At 32.8% G+C, this 24,443-nt stretch overlaps 1 protein-coding gene across 16 annotated transcripts in view; it reads left to right on the top strand.

Annotated features, from left to right (window-relative positions):
• Positions 1-1,797: 1,797 nt before the first annotated feature.
• Positions 1,798-24,443, top strand: part of LOC141448872 (uncharacterized) — a 95,277-nt gene continuing 72,631 nt past the window's right edge. For 13 of the 16 annotated variants that reach the window (XM_074117662.1, XM_074117679.1, XM_074117668.1 and 10 more), the window contains exon 1: positions 1,798-1,939. The gene's annotated coding sequence lies outside the window, so the exon portion shown is untranslated. Of the gene's footprint in view, positions 1,940-11,202; positions 11,400-24,443 lie in introns of those variants that run through there. The other 3 variants (XM_074117663.1, XM_074117677.1, XM_074117680.1) reach the window with 2 other exon arrangements.

Below are 24,443 nucleotides of genomic sequence, written 5' to 3' on the forward strand. Positions count from 1 at the left end.
ATTGATATCTTAGATTCAGAAGATATGGAAAATTATATTGCCCAAACACACATAGGAAGATTAAATAAATACAGATTATAGAGTTGAGAAAAATAAAAAACCTTACAGGATCAGAACCAAGTACTTTTCATTAACTTTGATTTAGTTTCAGTTTTAAGCAATCATTAAGTAACCACTGTAAATACTTCTTTTGCGGAAATTCAAAAATCACTGACTACAAGGCAATATAACATCTGACGAAGAAATTCAGTTGTATTTAATATCAGAACGGTGTGTTTAACTTTAACATATAGCTTAAAGCCTTAAGTGGCAAATCTTATCCACAAGATGTCAAGGGCGAAGAATAAATAAAAATATTATGCCGCGGACGATAATGTAGCGGTACATATTTCAATAGGCACCCCCGACTGACTGAAGATTATGGTAACAATCCTTCAATATAAATAAGGTAAGGGATATTGCTTAAAAAAAGAACACTTTATGAGGATATAAACGCGTAATCATTATTTGTTTTGTACAATTTATTTTGAAAACTACACCTGCGTTAGCTGAATTATTGGTAACTATACTTAACTAAAACACACTCAATAATTGAGGGGAGAATTTATCCAAAGGTTACACTTCATAGATTCTTAGCTGGTCACAAAACCGTACATCAAATAAAGTTATTTATAACTGCATTTCTTACAGTAACAAATTTTATTTGGGTAATATATAGTTAAGAGGAATGTCACCAAATATTATTTTATAACTTTTCCGAACTCAATGCCAAAATTGACTTACAGCTTTAAGTAGGACTTTACAATAAACAAAAAAGAAGGATTAAATTAAATGTCCATTCACAAAATCATTTATATGTTAATAAAACTATAACTAAAAGGTGGCTTCAGTTAGTTAACTTAATTTTTTTGAAGAAACTACTTTGTTTCAATTTAAAAATTAACAATTTACTTGATTCATAAATTATGAAATTTCAAACTGGAATTCGTCCATACAAAGAAAAAAAAACTTGTTACCTTAACTGACAGCCGTCTGTTCTTATAAAATCCATCAGTGATAGCTTTCTCTGCACTCAAAAAAGGTATTGTTTTCAATGAAACAAATGAGTTAATCTGAGATTTTGATGTAAACTTAATATAAGAAGAAACTGTATCTTTAAAAATTGAAAGTGGAAAAAACCGCGGAAGTTTGCGTAGTATTTTCTTACAGAGCTGCTACTATGTTCTATAAAATATTGATTACAGAGCTAACAAAAAATTATTTAAAAATTAAGTACGAACAGAAATTACTCATATTTGTGAGTACCCTAAAGTAAAACTATATAAGGTTTGCACAAGCACTTTACAATCATATCTAATTTTATTGTCATTACCTGAAAATGCGTTAATTACCAGTTTGTCTTTAGAAAAATAAAGAATGTACAGGATAAGAGTATGTAATAAGTAAATGAAATTAAAAACTTAAAAATTTTCAATTGACATGACAAACAGGTGAAAACTCGTTCGAACGGGGAGGTTTCTTACTGTTAAGATTTGTTTCAATAAAGAAAAGTCTAGAATTGCCAACAGGTACTTCTAAAATAATGTAACTCATTGTTAATTTAAAGCAATGTTCACAAAGGTAATTGTACAAAAGTAGTAAATTAAGCAATAATAAACTAGTTTAAAGATTTAATAAACAAGGAAATGAAAAAATAATAAGTCGAATCTGCGATAATTAAACATTACAATGTTGGCATTACTAACATGAGATAAACAGGTATGGGTGATCCTCCACCAAACTCATTATTAACTATCTGGTTGACCCTGAGTTAACATTTCGTATTAAATTCTCTTAATATATTTATAGTTATTATTAATTATATTAATTAAAAAGAGCCAAATATTATAACTGACCAAACAAGACAACGGACAACGGGATTTGACAGTTCAAAAACTAGGTTAGTAGATAAATTTAATTTTGTACCCAACATTCAGATAGAAAGTACAGTTCACAGTTCGTACCTTAGTAGACACACACGCACACACCCTACACACTTGCTTTCCTACTCATTTTTCCCCCAAAATGTTTTTATAATTAGTATTTTATTTTTTTATAATTTAATTTATGTTTGTTTCTTAATCTAAACATTTTCAACAGTGGATACTATCCTACTAAATACTTTTGGATAAAAGTAAACTTGAAAAAAGTAACTTATAGATATCCCATCCCATCAAACTGTACAGTATGATGAATACCCCTGATATTGTAGTATTGTATACATAATTATTCTTACTGATAGTTTGCGCTGAATAATTTTTATACAGCTTAATAATTTATTTTAGGTCACCATTTTATTTTTCGTAAATATTCCAGCTTTTTTTGTTTGTCTTTAAATTGTTTATATTTAATAGTTAATATTATCTATTTTAAAATATCTAATAGTATTATTATTTTCATTCTTATTAGTACTATTACAATTTTATTAAACATTCATTAGTTTTATTTTTTAGAATGAAATGGTATTAATTTGTGATATATATTAAGATTCAGTTTTATCTATGTACTTTATTTTAGAATATTTCAGTACTAAAGGAAAAATGTAATCTCAGGGAAACTTTTAATCGGAATAAACCTCTTCTTAAGCAGAATTATCCAATTTTTCCAAATTAATGCAGGCGAAAGAATTTGTTCTTTTAAATTGAAGTCTTTTTTTTAAAAAAAAGAAGAGTAAAAGTAATTTTTTATTTATTTAATAATTAACAATGTATAATATTTCATCTGTGATTGGCATATCGTATCATTAAACAATGCTCTTTTTCTGTTATAAAATAAGAGCGTTAATAATAACATTACGGAATGAAATTGTTACATCTTCTATTTTCCTTATTTGTGCAGAGATTGATTTAAAATTTTCGAGGTTTGGTAATAAAAATATGTTTACGTTTTTATTAACTTAGGATGCTAATTCTATTGAACTTTGTTATTACGGTGTACATTAACTTGTTGAAATTGATTCTTCAATAATACGCTTATTGGTATATCAACTTTTCATACTTATTACTTGCCTGTGTTTTAAAAAGTATTTGCGTACACTTTTAAATTATTTTCTGGAATAACACTTTTCACCTTGAATTTTTAAAAACGTTTAAAACTTATTCACCCCACTACGATTGAAAAAGTGAAGTATCTTTTAAAAATTTTATTTCTTGTGCAGAATCAACTTCTTTCTCCACAATCAGTTTTTTTACGCTCGATTTCATCTTTATGCAATTTATGTTTATAGAAAAAGTACAATATGTTTTCTTTTCAGTTCATTTTCTTGATAAAAATTATCAATAAATTCAGATAAGCAGTTCCCATCTTCGTCATTTTCAAGTTCCATCCTGTATAACTATAGTATGCTTTGGTGTATTGTTATTGTTTATTTCTACTAATTAAAAATCATTTAAGTAATCCAGAACTTACATTTGAAATCAATTTGCTGGAAGGCTTGTTTTATATTTATCCACCTTTCTAACCTAACCTTAACAAGATGTTTCAATTCTTTGAAAAATTTAATATCCAAAAATTGTAAAACTAACTTTATCTTTGCTTTTTCTCAATTTTTTTTTAGGGACTTCATTTATTTTATTAAAAAATCTTGTTTGAAGAAGATTGTTAAGTTGGAATTCGACATTCACTTTTCCACCATCTTTTTTTCCTTCTATATTGCTTTTTCTATGCAAGTAGCCTGAATCAGCAGATAGAGGTTTAATAGTATATGGCTCATTAACAATATGCTATTCTTCCACAATTTGAACAATATTAAAACTATTTAAATTTAATTTTTCGAAAATTATGGTGCGACTCTGTCCCTTCATTTAACTGTATTTAAAATTGTAAACTATCAAATTTTATTATTAACATTCGGCTCCCTCCCCAAATGTTAATTAGTTTTAGAATTTTCTACAAACAAGATCGCTGTAGAAAGTGTATTTTTCCTAAAAAGGGGCCCCCTTCTAGAATCTAAATTATTCGCTGAAAGAATTACACTACCTGAAGTAAATAGGTCTTCATTCAAGGTTCGTATTTTCTATTCCTATGGGAGCTAGATAAATGTTTCGAATTTGTAGTCACAGTCCTTTTTTTAATTAAAAACACTCGTCATTAGCGCCCGGTGCTTTCTCGCTGCAGCTTTATATTTTAAGTTTTTTGGATAGTTGATTTTTTGTGATTTGAATGCGTCGGCAGTATGACTGTAAGTTAGTTTGCTATTAAAAGCTTGATCCACTCCATTGTTCTGCCTATTCTTGTACTATGACGACGTCCCCTTCAGAGACAATTTTCGTATATTTCTTTCAAGTAATAATGAATAGAAATAGAGTCGTCTGGGCTGTACCTATTTTCAGAGGGCAGCATAGGTGCGGCCGTAATATGCATAAGCTACGGCTCACGTTTAAATGAGTGCATACTCAAAAATACGACAAAACATGACAAGCCGCAGCAGCGTGTATTTAAGTAGCCAATAAAAATAATTCTATCTGCAAAAATGCAAATTTTATTCTCTTTCAAAGTTTCTCATTTGTTGATTTTTTTCTTTGTAAGTTTTGGGCTGTTTTAGGTGTAGGTCTCTAGAAGCCTGTGTATCTCTGGCAAATGTTTCACCTCGAATGTGTGCTTTTATTTGAGACATCAATGTTACGAATCGTTCTATGCATGAACAGCTCCAGTTATTTATACATTAATAACTAATTTTCTCTGTTAATTATAGAATTGTGACACATATCGTTAGAATTGGCTATATAGTAATTCAGTTACTACGCTTCCGGAAACTTAAATTACTTCTCGTAACAATACTCCAGTTTGCCGAAGGAGTTTCTCTAAACTAGTAGCTGCATTGCTTCATTTAAGAATGCCTTGTTGATCGTGTAGGTAATTTTTTGTTCGGTTTCCAAACAATTTTCTCTCGTTAAAAACTCATCTTTCACCGGAAAGTGAGCTGTTTGAGGTTCCTAGGGAGACAAAATCAAGTGGAAGTGAGCTGAACTCGAATTACGTGATAAACTAATAGACTTCTATTGAGCGAGACATGTGCGTACAAAGTTAATTGTTAGAGAAATTGTTGTGAGTGAAGTTTTAAATATTTTTCTCGATATAAAAAGACGCCATAACATAGGAAAATTTAAATTAGAAAATCTGCATGAAAACTGCATCCTTTTTCTGGCTTTCACGAAAAGATGTGAGAATTTCGGCTAGATTTTCACTAGAGGTATAATATAAAAAATAAAAAAATAAATACTCTAACCAATTAATCAAAATCAATTAAATATAAAAACAATAAATCAAGCAATCATTATTAAGCAATTTTGTCTAGTTTGACGGTTTTGTGACTTTCAAAAAGCCATCGCCGGTCAAGCGATTCCTTTCAAATTCGGAATTTAAGGGACATTTTAATTCTCTCTAATATAGATGGTAACATTGTACAATTTAGTGAACGACATTTTAGAGCAAAGCCAACACCAAACTATCGCACATTAAAATAAATACACATTTATACATAAAAAATAAATATTCCTGATTAAAAAAAAAGTTTGAATCAATTTATGTGAATTAGTTAATGTATTAAATTTAAAGGAATCGATTAAATTAGTTTTTGAGGAAATCTCAATTATTTTCAATCCTTCCATTTGGGGAGTTTTGAATTTAACTTTCTGCCAAATCCCATTAGGGTATCAAAACGTAATATAGCTGGGGATTTTTTATTTTGGATTCATTGTTCACCTCAACGCACTGTTTTTCCAGACGACATTTCGGGGGGCTCTTAATAAAGATAATTAGACTTTCACTTACGTACTAATTAAGCAGTCAAAAGTAGTCATTTTAAGTATAATTACAATTTTCATCAATATTAAAAGGATTTTAATTTTTATAGATAAAAGACTAATTCAGTGTTTATTTCCAATAGTATCTGTGTTTTGAGTAGTTTGTAACCCAGTTGATTAATTGAAGTTCTGCAAGACTGTTGCCCAGGGCAACTCGTTTTTGGGGGGGAGGATGCGGCAGTCTCGTATTTTAGTCCCCAGATATTAGATTTTTCATTTTTTAAACCCTGCAGGTATTTTGAATTCGGCTTGACTGAGAAATAATGCAAAGGAAAAACCGTTTATCGATGTTTTTTTTTATATTGTTAAATAAAAGTTATTTTCATTCAGTTGCTTTCATGGCACTATGCAGAATGATTTTGTGTTATTTTCGTGAATTATGGCCTTTTCTTATTGTTATAAAAATAACCTAATTTCAAGTCTGTTTACTTAGAAAAAATAAAAACTTCTGACATATTTAAATTATTTTACAGATACGGAATCTATTTTCTGGGTTCATTTAGATCGTTGTAAATTATTATTTTAATAGAAACATTTCATCAAATTACTTTGAATTATTTTGAAGGAGTGTACTAGATGTCAGTATCGCCAACAGGAGCGCTAGTGGGCGCGTGCGTACGCTAGGCCACAGCCACTCTATTATTTCAATGCTGCTAGGCTATTAGTGATATTGAGTATTGTTTTATCTCAAATAATTGATTAAAATCTATTAATATTATTAATTTTTTTAAAATAACGTATATATTTTATTAAACGTTTGCTATTCTGAATAACCCCTTGAAGTACATAGAATGGGTAGAGTAGGATGTGCCCCTTCAACGGTGAGAATTAGACTAAGACCAGCGCAACACGCAATGCTCACTACAGAGTCTAGCTGTTTCCCCTCTCACAAACTATTCCGGTGTAATGCAAGTGTTTTATCCTGTTTGCGTAGCCTTTTTTTCTGCCATTGCCATTATAATAATTTAAATAAATAAATTTAATGGAACTGGGCAAAAAAAAAAATAATAATAATAATAATTTTTGATAACTAGGGGGGGCCCTTCAAGAGTATCTTATCTGACCAATATATTGCACATTGTTTATAATAACATTATTAATTATTTCTATTTTTTAAATTTTTTAAAATTAAACACATCAGGGATTCCCCATGTTTTTTTTTGGACTAGGCCTCCTTTAAAAATTCGCTAAATCTCGCACCTTCATTTTTTGAGTTTACGATATAAAATTTAAATGCCAAAATTTATGCTAATGAGTTTTGATGACTAAACTGTACGTCATAACCACGAATTTTCACCATTAAAAAATATTCAGATAACTCCATAATACGCAAACGCCATCGCTTTGCTGGCGTCAAATATTTTAACTATTAGAATTCAATAATTGGTGAATTTCTTGCGTATAAATGGTTTATTTTAATTTCTTTATTTTTTAGAATAATATAATATAGATGTAAATTTTGGAGAAAAACTGGAAAGAGCCCTTTAGAAGGAAAGGTAACTTGGAAAACTCTCGCTGACACCCTTAAATAAATAAATAAATAAAATAAAATGGGCATTTTCATGGACCGGAGTCCAAAGAAAATTGAAGTCATTTCTTTGCGAAAAAAACTGGTATCAGTTAAGTAAAGCATCACTTCGGTAACAGTAGCGATAATCGTAGGGAAACTCTCTCCTTTCTGGAGGCTGCAAAAACAAAATGAAGAAGTTAATCCAACCTGAAGATACTTGATAATTATTTAAGTTGCCAGAAATCTCAGCAATAACATTTATTAGATTTTCACTCTGAGTGTTGCGATCGTGTGTGTGGGGGGCTCTTTTAAATAGAGTTTTTCCACCGGAAAAACTAATTTTGAGATCTTCTGAGACCAAAATTGGACTTTTATAAATTGGTAAATTACAAAAATTCCAAACTTCATACTACTACAGACTCAGGGAAGGGTTAGCTAAGCGGTTAGTGTACTGGACTTCCACACGGAGGTCCCGGGTTCGAATCCAGCTGCTGACCCTTAGATTTTCTCTTCCTAGGAGCTTCTTACAGCTCACTGTCCGGGAATGGACAGTGCTCTCTGTAACGAGAGAACACTGTCTGGAGGCCGGCAGTGCACTGAAAAAAGCTCCGGGCGCCAATAACCTTAGATGTTGCCGCGCCACAAATAATAATAAAACAGACTCCATGGGTCTGGACAGAAAGTTAGGGGTCAAAATCCCACATTCAGCAATCCCAATTTAAGTATTGATACATATCTATAATTTTTCTCAAAAACGGTTCTAACGATTTTTTTTTTAAGCTCCACTGCGCGCGCTTACAACTGCAACGATTATTTGTGAGACATTTCTCTGATAGGCCAGTTCCGGGGCACATCTCTTCTTAGTTCAAACGCTAAAGTGCCTGCTGAGTGGAGTGTAGTCTATTGTACACTATTAATGATTAAATAAGGTCCAAAAATTCCACTGCCGAAAGTATTCTAGTTTATTGTAAGAATTTTTCTAATTTACTCGAATGTGGCTCGAGTAATTTTGTTCTGAACAATTGTACTACACACTCAGGTCTACAACTTTTTTTGTTCACCTCTGCCAGAATCATTGCTGGCCTAAGAACTGTGTAATGTTAATCGAAGTCAAATTGTGAAATGCTGAATTTGACGGAATGTATAGAACTTGATGTGCGAAAAGGAAGTCGTTAGAGTGCTCAATCCGGATGTTTCGGTTTGTTTACAATGTGTCTTTAACCAAGAGATCAATGGAGTTGCTATCTATATGTTACAAATTAGCGGCCCCCAGCTCTTCTATAATATATGGAATTAGATCATTTTATTGACCCATTATTTCCGGTAAATTCTGTTCTAGTGAGTTGGGTAGGGGGTGTGAATTGCTATTTCAAAATATATTTGTTTTTTTGGTTGCCAAGTTCCCCTAAGGGGTGGCTAGACTATTTCTCCCTCGTCAATGAGTTGGGGCAAGTTTCTTTGGGCCCCTACGAACCCAGCTTAATGCACTTAGATTCTTAGCTTAACTTCTTTGGAGCTTCTTACAGCCGACTGCGCGGTGATGGATAGAGAGAACACTGTTTAGAGAAAGGCTCAAGGCGCCGATGACCCCCAGATGTTGATGTGCCTTAAATTAAAATAGTGATAGATAAAACTCTTTTATTTAGAATTATTTACAATACAAAATAGATACGTTTAAACTATCCGCTTATCTAAATGCATAAAAGATGCGAGCAAGGTGATAATCTGCAGTATTGTTGAGGCTCAGGCTATCACCTTGATAAGAAGATCTAAACTAAAGAACCCTCCCTCAACAAAATAAAGATAACCCACCCTGAGACTGCACATTGCTTTTTTTACTTCAACAGACGACCATCTTGACCAAAATGGCCACCTTCTCCCTACGATCACTTCTGGAAAGCATCTTCATGACCATGATAACTCGGGAGCGTCATTTTGTCGATCTCATGCTGAAGCTTTAGTCTCTTAGACGTCCACCATTTCGCACTCGAATGAAACCCACAGATGGACGAATCATCAAAGTCACTAATTCTTGCCATTCAGCAAAGATAAGACGCGAATTACCCGTGCTCTGTAAGAAACTGGGTGAGGTAACTGTTGAGGAGTCCTTTCCGCCCTCTCAGTCGGACTGTTTAAGATCATCGACGTCCATTATCCCCTGCGCCACGCCCGAACCAAGAACACAAAGTCGCTGGCAAGCAAACTTAAATAATATTAAAATATTTAATTTTAATTTAATAATAATATTTTGATTAATCATTAATTTTAGTAAAATTAAAATAATGATATTCAAAATAATGCACAGATAAAGGGACTCATGAAAAAGTAATTAGAACGCATAAATTAAGATCCACGATTAAGTTTATTAAAGACAAGTATTTCACTTAATTCTTCAGGTAAATTATATTTCGCTTATCAGAATAATTTTAATGTATTTATATCCACTGTTTGATTGTATATCCACTGCTTGATTGTATATCCACTGCTAGATTGTATATCCACTGCTTGATTGTATATCCACTGCTTGATTGTATATCCACTGCTAGATTGTATATCCACTGCTTGATTGTATATCCACTGCTTGATTGTATATCCACTGCTTGATTGTATATCCACTGCTAGATTGTATATCCACTGCTTGATTGTATATCCACTGCTTGATTGTATATCCACTGCTTGATTGTATATCCACTGCTTGATTGTATATCCACTGCTTGATTGTATATCCACTGCTTGATTGTATATCCACTGTGTTGAATTATTTTATAAAATCTTTGTTTAAACTTTATTGAATGCTCACTGGGGATAAAAGCGAAGCAACCTTATTATGCTGTAAATTTTCACGCATTAACCATTAAATTAAATCTAAAGCCTAGACCGGAATCGAACCCACTAAACACGATACATCTTAGCTTTGCGGACCTCGCCTCTAACCGCTCGGCTACTCTAGCTTTTAAGGTACACACCTTTGTTCACTTATAAGTAAGCCACTTGCAGTTTCCGTCAACCGTCGTTTCTTATTCTCAGCATTAGGTATTTCTTTTCTGTAATAACAAGTATTTTATTTTCACCAGAATTGTCCGCTTTGAGGAACCTTCAGTCCGAAGACTAGTTTTTAGAATAAGTTCTAAGTGTGAGTGTCTGTCAACTGAGTATCTGGAAAACAGATATTTTCCGGAAACTCAATCTCTACCGTTCGATTGGTTTCCCTCTGGGCGACCTTCGTCGGAAACTTAACCATTAAACTTCTCAAGCGGTTACTAAGTTACTGACTGGAATTTTCCTTTGTATATATTACATAAGGAGGGATATTTGGTGTATTCCAATATATAAGTTAGAATTGCGAGAATGGCAGTATTAGATCAAAGGGCCTCTTTAAAAAAAAGATGCACCTGTATACTGGCAGTTTCGATGAACTCATCTTGAAATCATTGAGCTTATTTCTTGTGTCCCCTCGCCCCAGATTTCTGGGATTTAACGAAAGACAATAACACAAAATACAATCATTGCACTGCAAGTGTACGTTATGACGTCATCCCAAACAAGCCGTTAAAAACAGGTTGTACAGCGCGTCCGCCAATGTGTAAGATTTTGCACTCTGTGTGTGTGTGTGTGTGTGTGTGTGTGTGTGTGTACACGTATATGCAACGTTTGTGTGAGTGATTGAGTGACGTATGCATTATAAAAAGCAAGGCTCGGCTGCCTACGTGACGAACATGTTCGGCGTTGATATCCACGGAAATGCACGAGACAATACGACAATCTCTTTGTATAATTCAGTTCTTGAACGTGTGCTGTTTTGAATCCCTACCACCTCCACCTCACTATCCGGTACCTTCACTACAGGGGGGGCTTTTCACTTCAGTCAGTGCGTGTGAACGGTAGTGTACAGTACGGGTCAATAGACACGGATGAGGTTTTATTGTCCCATGTTTAAACTGATTTCATTCATAACTTGTGTGGAATACATACAGTGTAAAGTTCGAATTGTAAAACAGAACAAACGGAAATGTTTCTGAATCACCTGGAATGTTCACTCTTTTAAGGTAAAACAAAGAAAATTTGTATTATCTATAACCTACCAGGAAGTTAAAATGTACCGTCATTATATTATTTACTTAATTAATTTAATTAGATTAATATTATTTAATTTGAAAATCATTAACACAATTAAACGGTTCCGTCAACACTCCCACCATGCATGTTAACCCTAAAATTCCTGACAGCCACCCCAATCCTACGATACGCCATCTTTGTTGTTTATACTACTTACTGTGTGTATACGTTCCTTTTGTATATTTGTAGTTTTTATTTATTTATTTCCACCATTTTTCCCCAGCAATATTTGCATTATAACTTTCTACTATCTTTTCCTCAGTTATCTTAGGCAGCAGTTTTTTAAACTTTGTTTTCCCCTTGCTAGTAAATAGGTCATCGTGGAAGAAAAAGTTAAATTTTTTATTTTCATTGAAATTTATGTCATTTATTTTGGTCTGCTTTCCCCAAGTTCCATTCTTCTGCTTTCTCTATTTGTATTTTCTTTTTAGTAAAAGGATTTATTTTTAAATTGTTGAATTTTCCTTTCTTGGTTGACGATTTATCTTTTCTTTATTTTGTAGCACAATTCATTTATAGAACGAATAAATTTCTGTTTCAAGGAATAGGAAAAGTAAGAAAATGTTAATTTTACAAAGGTATGGGTAAAATTCTGCTATTTTCAGGAAAGTTGGTTTAAATTTTCCGCAATTGGATTCTTTCTTAAGATGGATCCGTTTTCAGTTTCACCTGTTTGTTCAGAAAAAGAGTTTAATGCAATTATTTTTCTTCAGATGAGAGTGGTGTTTTGATGGTCTCTTAATTTTAAGTCCAAAGTTATATGCTAACGGATAGTTACATCGTTTATGTAAAATTTCTTTATGTGATTTTTCTAAGGTATTCTCTTTTTTTTAGAATAACAGTTTATTTAATTGGATTCCAAGTATCTTTGGGTTGCAGTTTTAATATTTACTATTACTACTTAAAGCGCTAGTTTAGTCCTTATTATTTAAATAGCAGAGCGAGCAGAGATAAGTAGGGTCAAGTTATTATTGTATTATTGGGTTTTCAGAATTTAATCCCCGCTTTTGGGTCTTTTATTATTGAAGGGGAACTATATGATGAAGCTTTTCTTCCGCAGTTATGATTTTTGATCGGCAAGGAGTGTTACTTATAAGACCAAAGAATTTCTCTTAAGTTAGAGTATCTACGTTTGGTACGAGGAGTGGTGGTTTGCTCGCCTACGTCAGTCAACTAACCATGTAAAATAGAGAACGCCATAACGTCTTGCCCAATTGGGGGAAGGTTTCCTAAGTAAAAATTCTTATCTATTATTTATTTTAAAAATTTCAAAATTATAAGACAAGATGAAAATAGACAATTTAGTACGATCTCACTACTTCCTACTGCGAAAAACAACGCACGTTAATTCTCACACAACTTTCATTATCGCAGTTTACTATTTATTTTATTATTATTATTTTTTTAAACATTCAATTTGTTCTCAAAAATTTTTTTTCAAATTTTATACTGGACCACTTTAAATAAGTTATTTTTGATGAAACAATTCTATCTCCAGTTGGGTGATTTGCCCAAAATCTTACTTAGAAATTTGAGTCATGCTGGCCAAACTCTACAGCCAGAGAGTAAATAATTGATTGCGTTATTTTTAATGTTATTTATTGATCAATCCCTTTTGAAAATAATAAATTTAAATCAAAATATAGATTTTTTTTTATAGATTATTAAATAATTAGTAAGTTTACCCCCAAAGTTATTTGTACTTAATATCGGAATAATTTAATGCTAAAATAAGTAGTATCGCTGGAGGGTGCAGGTCCCCTGGTCTTGAACTTTATTTCCTTTGTTAATACGAGATATTTACAGGGACATTAAGGGTGCCTAATCCTCCCACTAAATTCCAGCCTGGAAGACCGCTCTACTTTGGTCCTGGTAGTTCGATCTACGTTAGGTTCTGGTAGGTTGCAATTTAATAATTCGTTTAACACTTTATATACATTTAATGAAGGGGATCTCACTGAGTGCCCTTTATGCAACAGCTCTACCTAAAACAATTATTACTACTTATTATTAAATTGTCCCTCGCCCTAAAGTTCAAAGAGAAAAGTACCTCTTCGCAGAGAAGACAATAACTGAATATAGAATCGGGGAAGCTGTACAACCCAAGGGAGGAACTGGGCCAGTGACGCTGCTATTAATTTTGAATTTAGAATAGATATTATTGCTTACTTTAAATTTACGATTTGATATTTTACTCGGATGCAATAAATCGAAAAATATAAAACCTTCATAAAAGAAAAACTTTACAGGAAAAGGTAACAACACCAAATAGGCTTAATCTTTTAGGTGTAATGTTTTTATGTAGAGCCTTTAGGCTTCCTCCAGACTTCGCCTTATTTAATAAACCTCCAGTTGGACTTGACTCACTTGTATTCATTTCTAATTAGGCTTACAACTTATAATGCTTATTTTTGGCCTCATCGATAATTTTTTTTTTTTTTCTCGCATTTCACTTTATGGTTTTAAAAGTTAATTTACCTATCGATATTGTTGAGAGAGATATCTAATGTAATGTTAGTAAGAGAATTGTGAAGGGAGAGGGCAGCCGTCAGTATATCCTTGAGGCGGCCCCCCAATACAACATTGATCTGTACAGAGCTGCTTTCTTCACTGTCTTCATTCCTGTCGATATTATGTAAATATAAATATTATCGATAGCTGTATAATTTTTCATATTATTTTATAGTTTTAATGTAAAAAAAAGGTTAAAATTTCTCATTATAGTTTTTTTCTTTTTAAGAAGTTTTTTGTTTTTATTTAAATTGATTTATAATATTTTTTAAACGTTAAATACCTACTTAAGTAGTAGGTATTTAAATATGCATAAATATTTTATCTCTGTTTAAAAGGTTCTAATTAGAATTTAGATAAGTTTTTTTTCTCTATATTCCATTTAATTTGCAAGTGATTCGAACTATTCGGGGCCCTTATTGCGTGTCACTTAATATTAATTTCTTCGTATATCAAAAGTATTAGTACACATTATTTAATTCTGTGTGTTTCACAGATATTTTACTGAGAAATTGTTTAATTAGCATACAGAAAATGAAAATACAGTGCCTCAAATTAATAACAGTTTTTGTTTGTGGGGGATGTGAACACTTCCGGAAAAAAAATTGGGAACCAAGAACAAAGTTTGGTATTGTAACTAGGGGCTGCCTGGGGTCCAGAAACATTTACTCAAAATCGGCAAACCGGATGTACTCCTTTTCGCAAAAGAATTTTTCACTTTTCAAACTTTCCCTTGATAATGGCTTCCGCGATTTCCATGAAACTTTTCCTGCTTTTTCTTCTTGGAACAAGCTCCCTTAAACCAGAAATACCTTAATGCCGAGCTGGAGTTAAGTGGAGGAGTTAAGGCTTCAATCTAAAGATCCATTCTCGGAAAGTGGTACGTTCTCTGTTCGATATTTAAGTGAAAATTGAAACTTAATGAAAAGTAGTCGAATGAAAGTGTCGTGCCAATTTTTACTAAAAACATTTAGTTTTTCGTTTTTTCCCCGTACAAATTCCAAATTTGTAAACAATTGAATTTTGTCGATTGGGGTTAGAGAAAAGTCAGGTTAGTGCTCGCATCACATTGCTCCTTACAGTATCTCCGAGACAATAAGATAATCCGGGCCGAGCCTATTGACGGTAAAGTCTCGGAAGGTAGACTCTATTTTCTTGCTCACTCTAGTGAAATAGTTCCACGTGTCCAGAGAAATGGAGGGGAACTGATGGAGTTTTACCCCCTCCCATCTCATACAATCTTTGAAACTTTACCTTCAGTTTTATAGATTTCTTCTTCCTAATCTTCTTTATGAAGCCTTTTGCAAAAATTTATAAAAGTTATATTTTTTTATTGCTATTTATAAATATTTAAATGTTTTTTTTAAAAAAAGTATTTTATATTTTTTAAATTAGTTTCCAGTGATGATGTGTTTTATTTATATTGTGATATTGATGATTTATTGTGGAAGAGAAGGGGGGGGGGATTTTAGGATGGACGCTGGGTCCGTGTAGGACGGAAGTGAATACCTCGCAATGAGTGGTACCAGCGAGTATCCTCCTCCGTATTCAAGATGGCTGTCGTACCATCTCTAGAGGCATGCGCCCAAACCGAATACTGTTCTACCTGAACTTAGATTTCCTTAATATACTATTCTTTTTAATATCTATTTCCCATAAAAGAATATGCTGCAATGTTGCATAAAGTAATTATATAATGAGGTGGTTTTTCTAATTTGGAAAATTTTAAAGTTTTAAAAGTGAGCGTGTATTTATTGACCTTAACTCAAAAAACTTTAGAATCACAGGAAGTTCAAATGTTGTAACGCCCCCCAATGGAGGGTATCAAAACAAACTTTTGGCCAAAATCTGTAAAACGGAAGTATGATCTAACTAAAGGAATTTTCATTGTTTCAGCTTTTCCACCCCAAAAAACGGTGCCTTAATTATTTCCTTTTAAACATGAAGCAGTGATTTTTTTCTATAAAGTTGATGAAAAGACGGACCAACTTTTAGTTGAAAAACAATTTTTTTTGTGGGAAATTCGAAGAAGGTGGAGATAATGGGGTTAGCCTGTTTTTCTGAAATGCTGTTTCAGTATATTGTACAGTTTTACCAACTGCATATTGTTAATAAAAATTAAACACGAAACCAAAATTAGCAAATGTAGTGAAAATCAATTTGCCAGAAGTGCCCCTTTTTTTGCGGAATAGTTTTTTTGGATCTTTATTCCTGAAAGAAATTTTATTCTTGGTTTATTCTTGAAAGTGGCCCCTTTATAATAATCTAACCTTACTAATCGCTCACGTGTACATCTCGATATTTTTATTAGAAGATTTTCTTTAGAAAAATAATTTACGCGGCGTTTAGAATACGCTAACGTTAAATTCTATTATAAAGTGCCATTTTTTTCAGTTATGGTTATTTATGAATCAGTCTAGACAGGTCCTGAGTTTAGCAAAATCAGCCATCTGGAGGTATGACTAAGTGAATGCAAAGAGTAGCAAATCTTTCGGCGATTATTATGCCCTACCATTTAAAAAAATTGACATTTTGTCAGACAATAATGATTCTGGGGAAGCTAACGCCTTCCCATTTACCCTAACTGTGCCCGTTTTATTACGTGTAAAATAACTTAATTATATTTTCAGTACAAATTCCTAGTTTAAAGGAAATTTAATCACGTACTCTGCATCAAGGGAAAGTCTGGTGTATTTTCAAACTAGGTTTTCCATTACATGTCTTTTTAAAGTATACGTGTTTTTTTGTATACATTTCGTTGAAATGAATACAGCTGGAATATCAGAGCTGTCATTCTGAAATTCTTTGTTGTGATTAGTTTATCGGCCCGAAGAAATTCATCGATAAGTTTTTCAAGGTTTTGTTAATCGAACAATGAAGAGCAAACCAGAAGTACAAGAACGATGAAAAGTTTCATACAGTTTTCTCGCTATCATCGTCTTGAAACGGAAATATTGCCGATAGCCCAAAATAACGCCCATCATTTTTATTTACGTCTTTTTCCCCGTACTTCATAAGTATATTTACGGTAAGAATTTTTCCCGAAAAGTAAGCACAATTTGGTACCTGAAAGTTTAGTTTTAAAGATGACTACTATCTAGATGCTTGCATTTATGGTTTCAATAGCAGCTTGGTAATTTAAGAAAAAAAAAACAATAACCACAAATAGTCTTAGCGATAAATTAATTACTTAAATAGTAGTAATCAAATACTTTATGGTTGATTTAAAGACCTATTGTCTTATTAGATGGTTCAGTCATTAACTGGATTATTAACAAAAATGATTGCCTTCAATAAGATGCAGATGGCGGGACTTTATGCTACGATGAAAATAGCACTTCCGGAAAACATCTCAACTTTGGCCTCCCGCCCTCTTTAACCGGAATCCATTTTCCCAGAAGGATTTCCCAAATAAATGTTCTGGATGTGTGTAGGTCGCGTACTAAGTTTAACTTAATATTACACAGCTGTCATGCTCGAAACAAAAAATTGTGCAAAGTATCTACATTATCCATGATTTGATAATTTTATCAATAAATTGCTCTCCAGTGGTACCAGAACATAAAATGAAGAAAGATGTTCATTTTTCTGGTGAATTTTCATTTTTTTGGTGAGCCGTCGAATAAACAGACAAACATAGTGAAGGTGGCGCTTAATACAGGGAATTGAAACTTTTGTAAGTGTTAGTTGGCAACCTTGCAAAGAGTGTCAGTCAGCTGTACCCATTAATATTTACAAAAACATAACCTTTAAGGTTTTAGTTACGATAGTGTGTCCGCTCGAAAACGTATTTTACTTCTGAATATTGTACTGTACTACCATCAGAATGAAACAATACCGGCAGTAGTTGCATGAATCAGGCAAATTTTTACGCTTGCTAAAATATTTCGTTGGAGTCGATTTGCTGGAATATAATTCCGTTATTCAATTCTTCGTTTTGAACGGTTTATCGCCCGAAGAAATTCATTCTAAGTTTGTGAATGAGTCTGATTCTTGATTTACAGCTGTAAAGAAATTGGAAAGTAGAGGTTAAAGTGGTCTTATTTCATACTGAAAACGAACTTCTTGATTTTTGACTAAACATGTTCTTGTTGAGTTCCAGGTGCTAACCAAGAAAGTATTCTAGAAAATTCCACGTCAAATTCTATGTTAAAACGTTTGACTAATGTTTCCCAACCGAAAAAAAGAAAAAATCTGTTCACCCCCAAGTTGCTGTTTTCCTGGAAAATGGATGTTAGCTAATTCGACGCTTTACCCGCGAAAAAGGCTGAGTTCGAAGGGTACTGACTCTATCTATTGTCTTTATCCGTGATATGTCACATTTGAACTGTTTTCTAACTCACTTCGGCGTCTCCTTATTGGACCGATTTAAATTGTTTCAAAATGATATAAGACGTTATTATTTCCCGTATGACTCAGTTATTCATAATAACAAGTGTTCAGCTGCAAAGAACCGGTATTCTGCTAGTATGAATTTTAAATTCTTTTTTGTGACTAATCTTCTTTTAAAGATGAACACAAAATTTAATAACTAGTTTTATTCTTTATATTGTAATCATTTCTATATAAAGTGCCTGTATTTATGATAAATGTTACATTTTGAAATATTCACTCTGTGAATTATTTGATGTACAGTAATATAATAGTAGGCGTTAATAACCCTGTAGTTGATGCGCCAATAAATAAAATAATAATAATATGCGCTAATAACCCTGTAGTTGATGCGCCAAAAAAATAAATAAATAAAATAATAATAAATAATAATAATAGGCGTTAATAACCCTATAGTTAATGCGCCAAAAAAATAAATAAATAAAATAATAATAATATGCGCTAATAACCCTGTAGTTGATGCGCCAAAAAATAAAATAATAATAATATGCGCTAATAACCCTGTAGTTAATGCGCCAAAAAATAAATAAATAAAATAATAATAAATAATAATAATAGGCGTTAATAACCCTATAGTTAATGCGCCAAAAAAAAAAATAAATAAAATAATAATAATAGGCGTTAATAACCCTATAGTTAATGCGCCAAAAAAATAAATAAATAAAATAATAATAATATGCGCTAATAACCCTGTAGTTGATGCGCCAAAAAATAAAATAATAATAATATGCGCTAATAACCCTATAGTTAATGCGCCAAAAAAATAAATAAATAAAATAATAATAATATGCGCTAATAACCCTGTAGTTAATGCGCCAAAAAAATAAATAAATAAAATAATAATAAATAATAATAATAATATGCGCTAATAACCCTGTAGTTAATGCGCCAAAAAAATAAATAAATAATAATAATAAAAGGGAAGGGATAGCTAAGTGGTTAGCGGAGATCCCGGGTTTAAAACCAGCTGCGGGTCCTTAAATTTCATCTTCCTAGTCGCTTTTTACGGTTCATTGTCCGGTGGTGGTCCAATGCCTTTAACGAAAGAACGGTGACCGGAAGCCCGCAGTACTTTGGAAGAAGCTCCGGGCGCCAACGGCCTCAGATACTGACGCGCCTTAAATTAAAAAATAAATATAGGATATTAAAATAATATTAATATTGGCTCTACATAGACAAGCGACTCACGTGGAACCCACACACTAGACTTAAAAGACAAAGCAATGACAAAACGTGCGAAACTGCTTTACAGACTTATTGGACGACGCTCCAAATTACCCATTGAACTCGAAACGTTTAATATACAGCACTATCCTCAAACCTATGTGGACTTACAGGACTAGAGCTGTGGGGTTCAGCCAAACCTACAAACATACGGACTGTACAGAGACAATTCAATCAAAACTACTCCGACAGATAGCTGACGCTTCTTTCTACGGTGACTAACCTCACTCTACACAACGACCTCAACATCCCCTTCATACACCAACACGCCAAGACTAAATATCAAAAATTCCATAGTGCTCTCTCTACTTGCTCCAATCCTCTAGTACAGTCTCTCGCCTCCTCTGACATTCCTGACAATCCTCCTCGCCGACTGAATCGCCAGTGGCTCCGCGACTTCCTCGCAGTCTGAAGGACTAAAAATCATATCCTGTAGAAAGTGCTACCGCCGGGCAGTTTCTTTCCTCCTGCCTTTCTCGCCTTTATATTTCTATCTCCCTATTTACTTATTGTATAGTGTGTTATTCAGATTGTAAATAACTAAATAAAAATAAATTTAAAATAATAATAATATAATCTCCATTATTATTACTAGCAGATTGTTATTTATTGTAATCTTCAGGAACAAAGCCAAATTATAAGAGAAACCCCACTAAAATGCCTTCGTAGAAATACCAAAACTAACTTTAAAACAAAAAGTAGATATTTTTGTCCGTGAACAAAATTAAAATCTACTGTTAGTAAAAGTACCATGTTTGGAAGAAAATTTGACTGTTAAAACTTAAGTAATTACTGGTAGTAAAAAAAAAGTTGGTGTATTTACAGAAAAATCTTATCTACTTGCTACTTCGAGATGCACGCTAAATTATAGGAGCTTTCCTATGCACGGTTATACTAAACCCGCATTAACGGCGTGTCTTGAATTTCTACTCTAATTGAACATATGTTTTGATTAGTGTCGTCAAAATCTATCTATTTTTGTTGAGTATTTTGAGTAGATATTAAAAACAAAATCTTTAAAATAAATATTTAATGAATTATTATTTATTTATTTTTTACTAAAAACAACAAATTTAATTGACAAAATGATGTTAGCAAACTGGTTCACAAATCGTAGAAGACCACACACAAGTTGTGCGGGTTTAGTATCTAATCTAAAAACAATTTCGTGAAATTTATCAAACACTTCATTTCTATTTTAGGAATTCTTGCGGGTTTTTATTAAAATAAATTTTATAATTATTACTAATTTAATCTAACTAATCCTTGTACAGCCGGAAATCGTTCGTAGAACCAAGAATCGGAAGTTACTATCCATCCTACAGTAATTTATTTTAAGAATAAAAAAAAAAAAGAAAAAAAGTTCTAGCAAGATTTCTCTTGTGTTTTTATAAAATGTTAACGTATCTTAAATATTTCTTTGTTATCAACAATTGTTTGATAAGAGATAACTATCGTTTAGTCTTAATTAACAAGTATTATGGCTTTTATCAATAATTATTTCATAATTTAATAATTAGCTACTGACTCATAACAACTTCTGTGTAAGGATACAGCTTAATCTCAGTCTCACTAAACTTGATTGCGTTTTTACTAATTAAAAGCACTTAGGATTGATTATTTTTGTAATTACGGATGAAACAATATAAAAGCTGTTAGCGAATGGAGTGTGTATTTTGTGCGCTTTGATATCACACGAACAACTTCACTCATTGTTCAACATTATTTCGGAATATCCAATTGCTTTTTTCCCCCCCCATTTTCACTTTTTGAATACTCGTTGTGCAGCGAAGCGAAGCATTGTCGAAGATGCTTAGTATCAAGTAAAATTGAAGCAAATCTGCGGTGTATCGTAAAACGTATTTCCTTAATTTTTACCAACAGAAATAGATACAGGTGACATATTGTTTTCAGTCAAACTGGTTATTAACCCCTTAAATTTCTGTGGAAAAACTACTTTTAGCGCAGGTGCTGTTAGCCAACTTGTTAGAGCACAAGTGAAGCTGGAAATATTTAAAAATCTAAGTAGAAATAGATTTGTCAAATTGTGCTTACAGGTTAATGGTACTTTTACATCACTTATACATAGAAATAGAACAGAAATTTATTATTCTGGGACAATTGTCCCCTAAGAATAAACACAGGTACAAATAGAGGCCTTAACAGTTTGGCCTGTGTTTAAAAGAAAATAAATAAGTATTTACAAAAAGTGAAAATCAAAATAACAGCAGAAATTAAGGAAATAAATTAAAACAATTAGAATTTCGGGGGAAGCTGGATAGAAAGGAGATAATTGGACAGAAGGGATTTAAAGATAGATAGGGTAGGAGCATGGTGGACAGATGATGGCAAGGAGTTCCAGAGAGAGGTAGCACGTATTAGGAAGGACTTGTCTAAAAGGATGAGGTACGGTGAGAGGGAATATAGAGATCGGATGAGCGAGATCTAGTGTTACAGGAATGGATGGAGGATTTAAACTTAGAGTTGAAAAATATAGGAAGGCCTTTGAGACTGGATGACTTGAAAAAGGAAAGAAGCCAAAAGATATTGGCGGCGATAGACAGGAAAAAGCCACTTCAACTCATCGTAGCAGTGCGAAATGCAGAGAGTCTCTAGGAATGCTGAAAATAAATCTTATGAAGCAGTTCATGAGGCGCTTGAACACCGCCATACACTAAACAACCATAGTCGAAATGGGGGAATATAAGAGAGGAAACTAGGAGTTGCCGGGTCTTAATTGGGGAAAATGGTGTCAGGGAACTATTAAACTGCTTAAGGATATGGATGGAACGACGAGAGATTTGGGAAACATGGTTTTTCCAGGATAGGTTTTGATCAAAAGTGATACCAAGGTTTTTCACAGAGGAACAATATTTTATTGGGATATTGTAAAGGAAAAGATTAGGAAGAGGAGCCAATGATTTAAAGAGTGGGTTGGATGCATACTGCATTCTGCTTTCGCAGATTTGAAAGCACCATTTATCTAATAAAAATAGTCTCATAACTAACATGTTCAATATTACATCCTCTCAGCATAAATATGATAGAACTGGAGGGAAGCATGCATGATATCATGCTAGTAAAACCACACTAAGATAATATATCGCGTGGATGTGGTTTGAGATTACCAGGCTCTCTGCGGCCACCAGAGATCATTTTGCCACAAAGTTTTGTAGGTAAGATTCAGGACCTTGGTAATAGGCTAGTTCCTAGGCTAGTTTTACCTTCTAAGGCAGTCCGCTGCGTTCAGCATCTATTTAGAATGGTATATTAAATGGAAACAAATTTCAAATTCTTTTGGATTTTTAATAGATTCAGTAAAATTCTGTTTCATTTCACGTTTATTTAGCTGAAGATTGTAACATCAGCTGTCTACCCTTGATCAATACAATGCAGAACGGCGGATGTTGGTGTAATGGATTTTTAGCTGGGAGATCCTCAAATCAGTAAAGTGCTTCCGCCGCCCCCTCGACTACGACTTCTAATTAAATTTCTTAGCTGCCGCCAAATTGTCCAAGGGTTACCTTCTCTAAATTGCTATTACAGCGAAAAAAATAACCACATAAGAGCGTACGAACAGGCACAGTGTGACATCATCACAGCTACAGAGAAGTAGTTGGCCAGCCGATATTAGCTGTCGTGATTGCGAGTTGCCGAGTGTGGTGACTGATCAGAGTACAGACTGAGTGTGATGTGGCAGACTACCAATGACGTGGCATTTTTTTTATCTTTCCTCAACCTATTTCAAGGATTTACACTGCTCCTAGGTTACACCCATCTCTTTAATAAATTATTTATCTATTTTCTTTATAAATTCATTTTCTTTATCAAATTATTTTTAAAAAATATTTTATATGCAGCTATTGGTTACTTATACTAATTCATCTTCATTACGAAGAGACCGTTGCCCACAATTTTCTTTTACTGCTGACTTTTTCCGCCGCCATTTTCTCTTGAAATGTTTAAAGAAAGAAAAAAAAGGTCGGAAAATCTTGACCGTAAATATAATTATCGAGCGCGAAGTGAGAAAATTACGGTCTAATCACTCACACGACTCTCTGTTAGATCTTTTCTCTCATGTTACCTAATTCTAACCTATAAATTTTCTTTTAAATTCCGTTCATTTCCCCCAAAATGTCAGCCTATTTCCCCTGAATTCAACACAAAAATCGAATGTTTTTTTTCTCTCTTTAAATAGGAAATTTTTTTTGTAAATTCAAGTTAGTGTAACATATGCTGGAAATTTAGTGAAAATCGTTGGTGAATTTATTTATTTTTTTTGTAAAAAGGGGAACAGAAAACTTTAGATAGAGGAATTTTCCTCGAACATAAAAAAGAAGAAAAACCAGCAGCACATTTAACGCGCTTGTTTTGTGTGAATTTTGTCCACTAGACTGTGATGTCACTTTAATTTGAAGTATGTACGTACACCTTATCACTTCTCCCCAGAAAGTGCCAATAATCGATATTTCCTAGAAAAATGCATTAATTATATTTAGGCAGACTTGAGTAATTTAGTAAATAATGTTAAAATAAATAATTGGCGCCATTTTCCAGAACTCTCGAAAAATTAAAGTGCTAATTGTAAAGGTTCAATAATTTAACCAATGGGGACTCCAGGGTGGTCTCCATAACAGAAGAGAAAAAATATAGAGCATTTCCTGTAAGAGTAAAACCTTTTTTCGTTTGCAAATTGGTCTATGAGTACGAGTATGTAGCCAACATTCACACAACAAAGAAGAATAATAAAAAATATGATATTACAGTGGATGCCACATAAAGGATTTGGACGTAAAACCCGCCTGAAAAATAATAAGCATTACTTTACTTTAGTAATTCTAACTTTA

This window comes from Rhodnius prolixus, unplaced genomic scaffold, assembly GCF_049639745.1.
Source record: "Rhodnius prolixus isolate KJV_2025 unplaced genomic scaffold, Rpr scaffold_2, whole genome shotgun sequence".
Lineage (NCBI taxonomy): Eukaryota > Metazoa > Arthropoda > Insecta > Hemiptera > Reduviidae > Rhodnius > Rhodnius prolixus.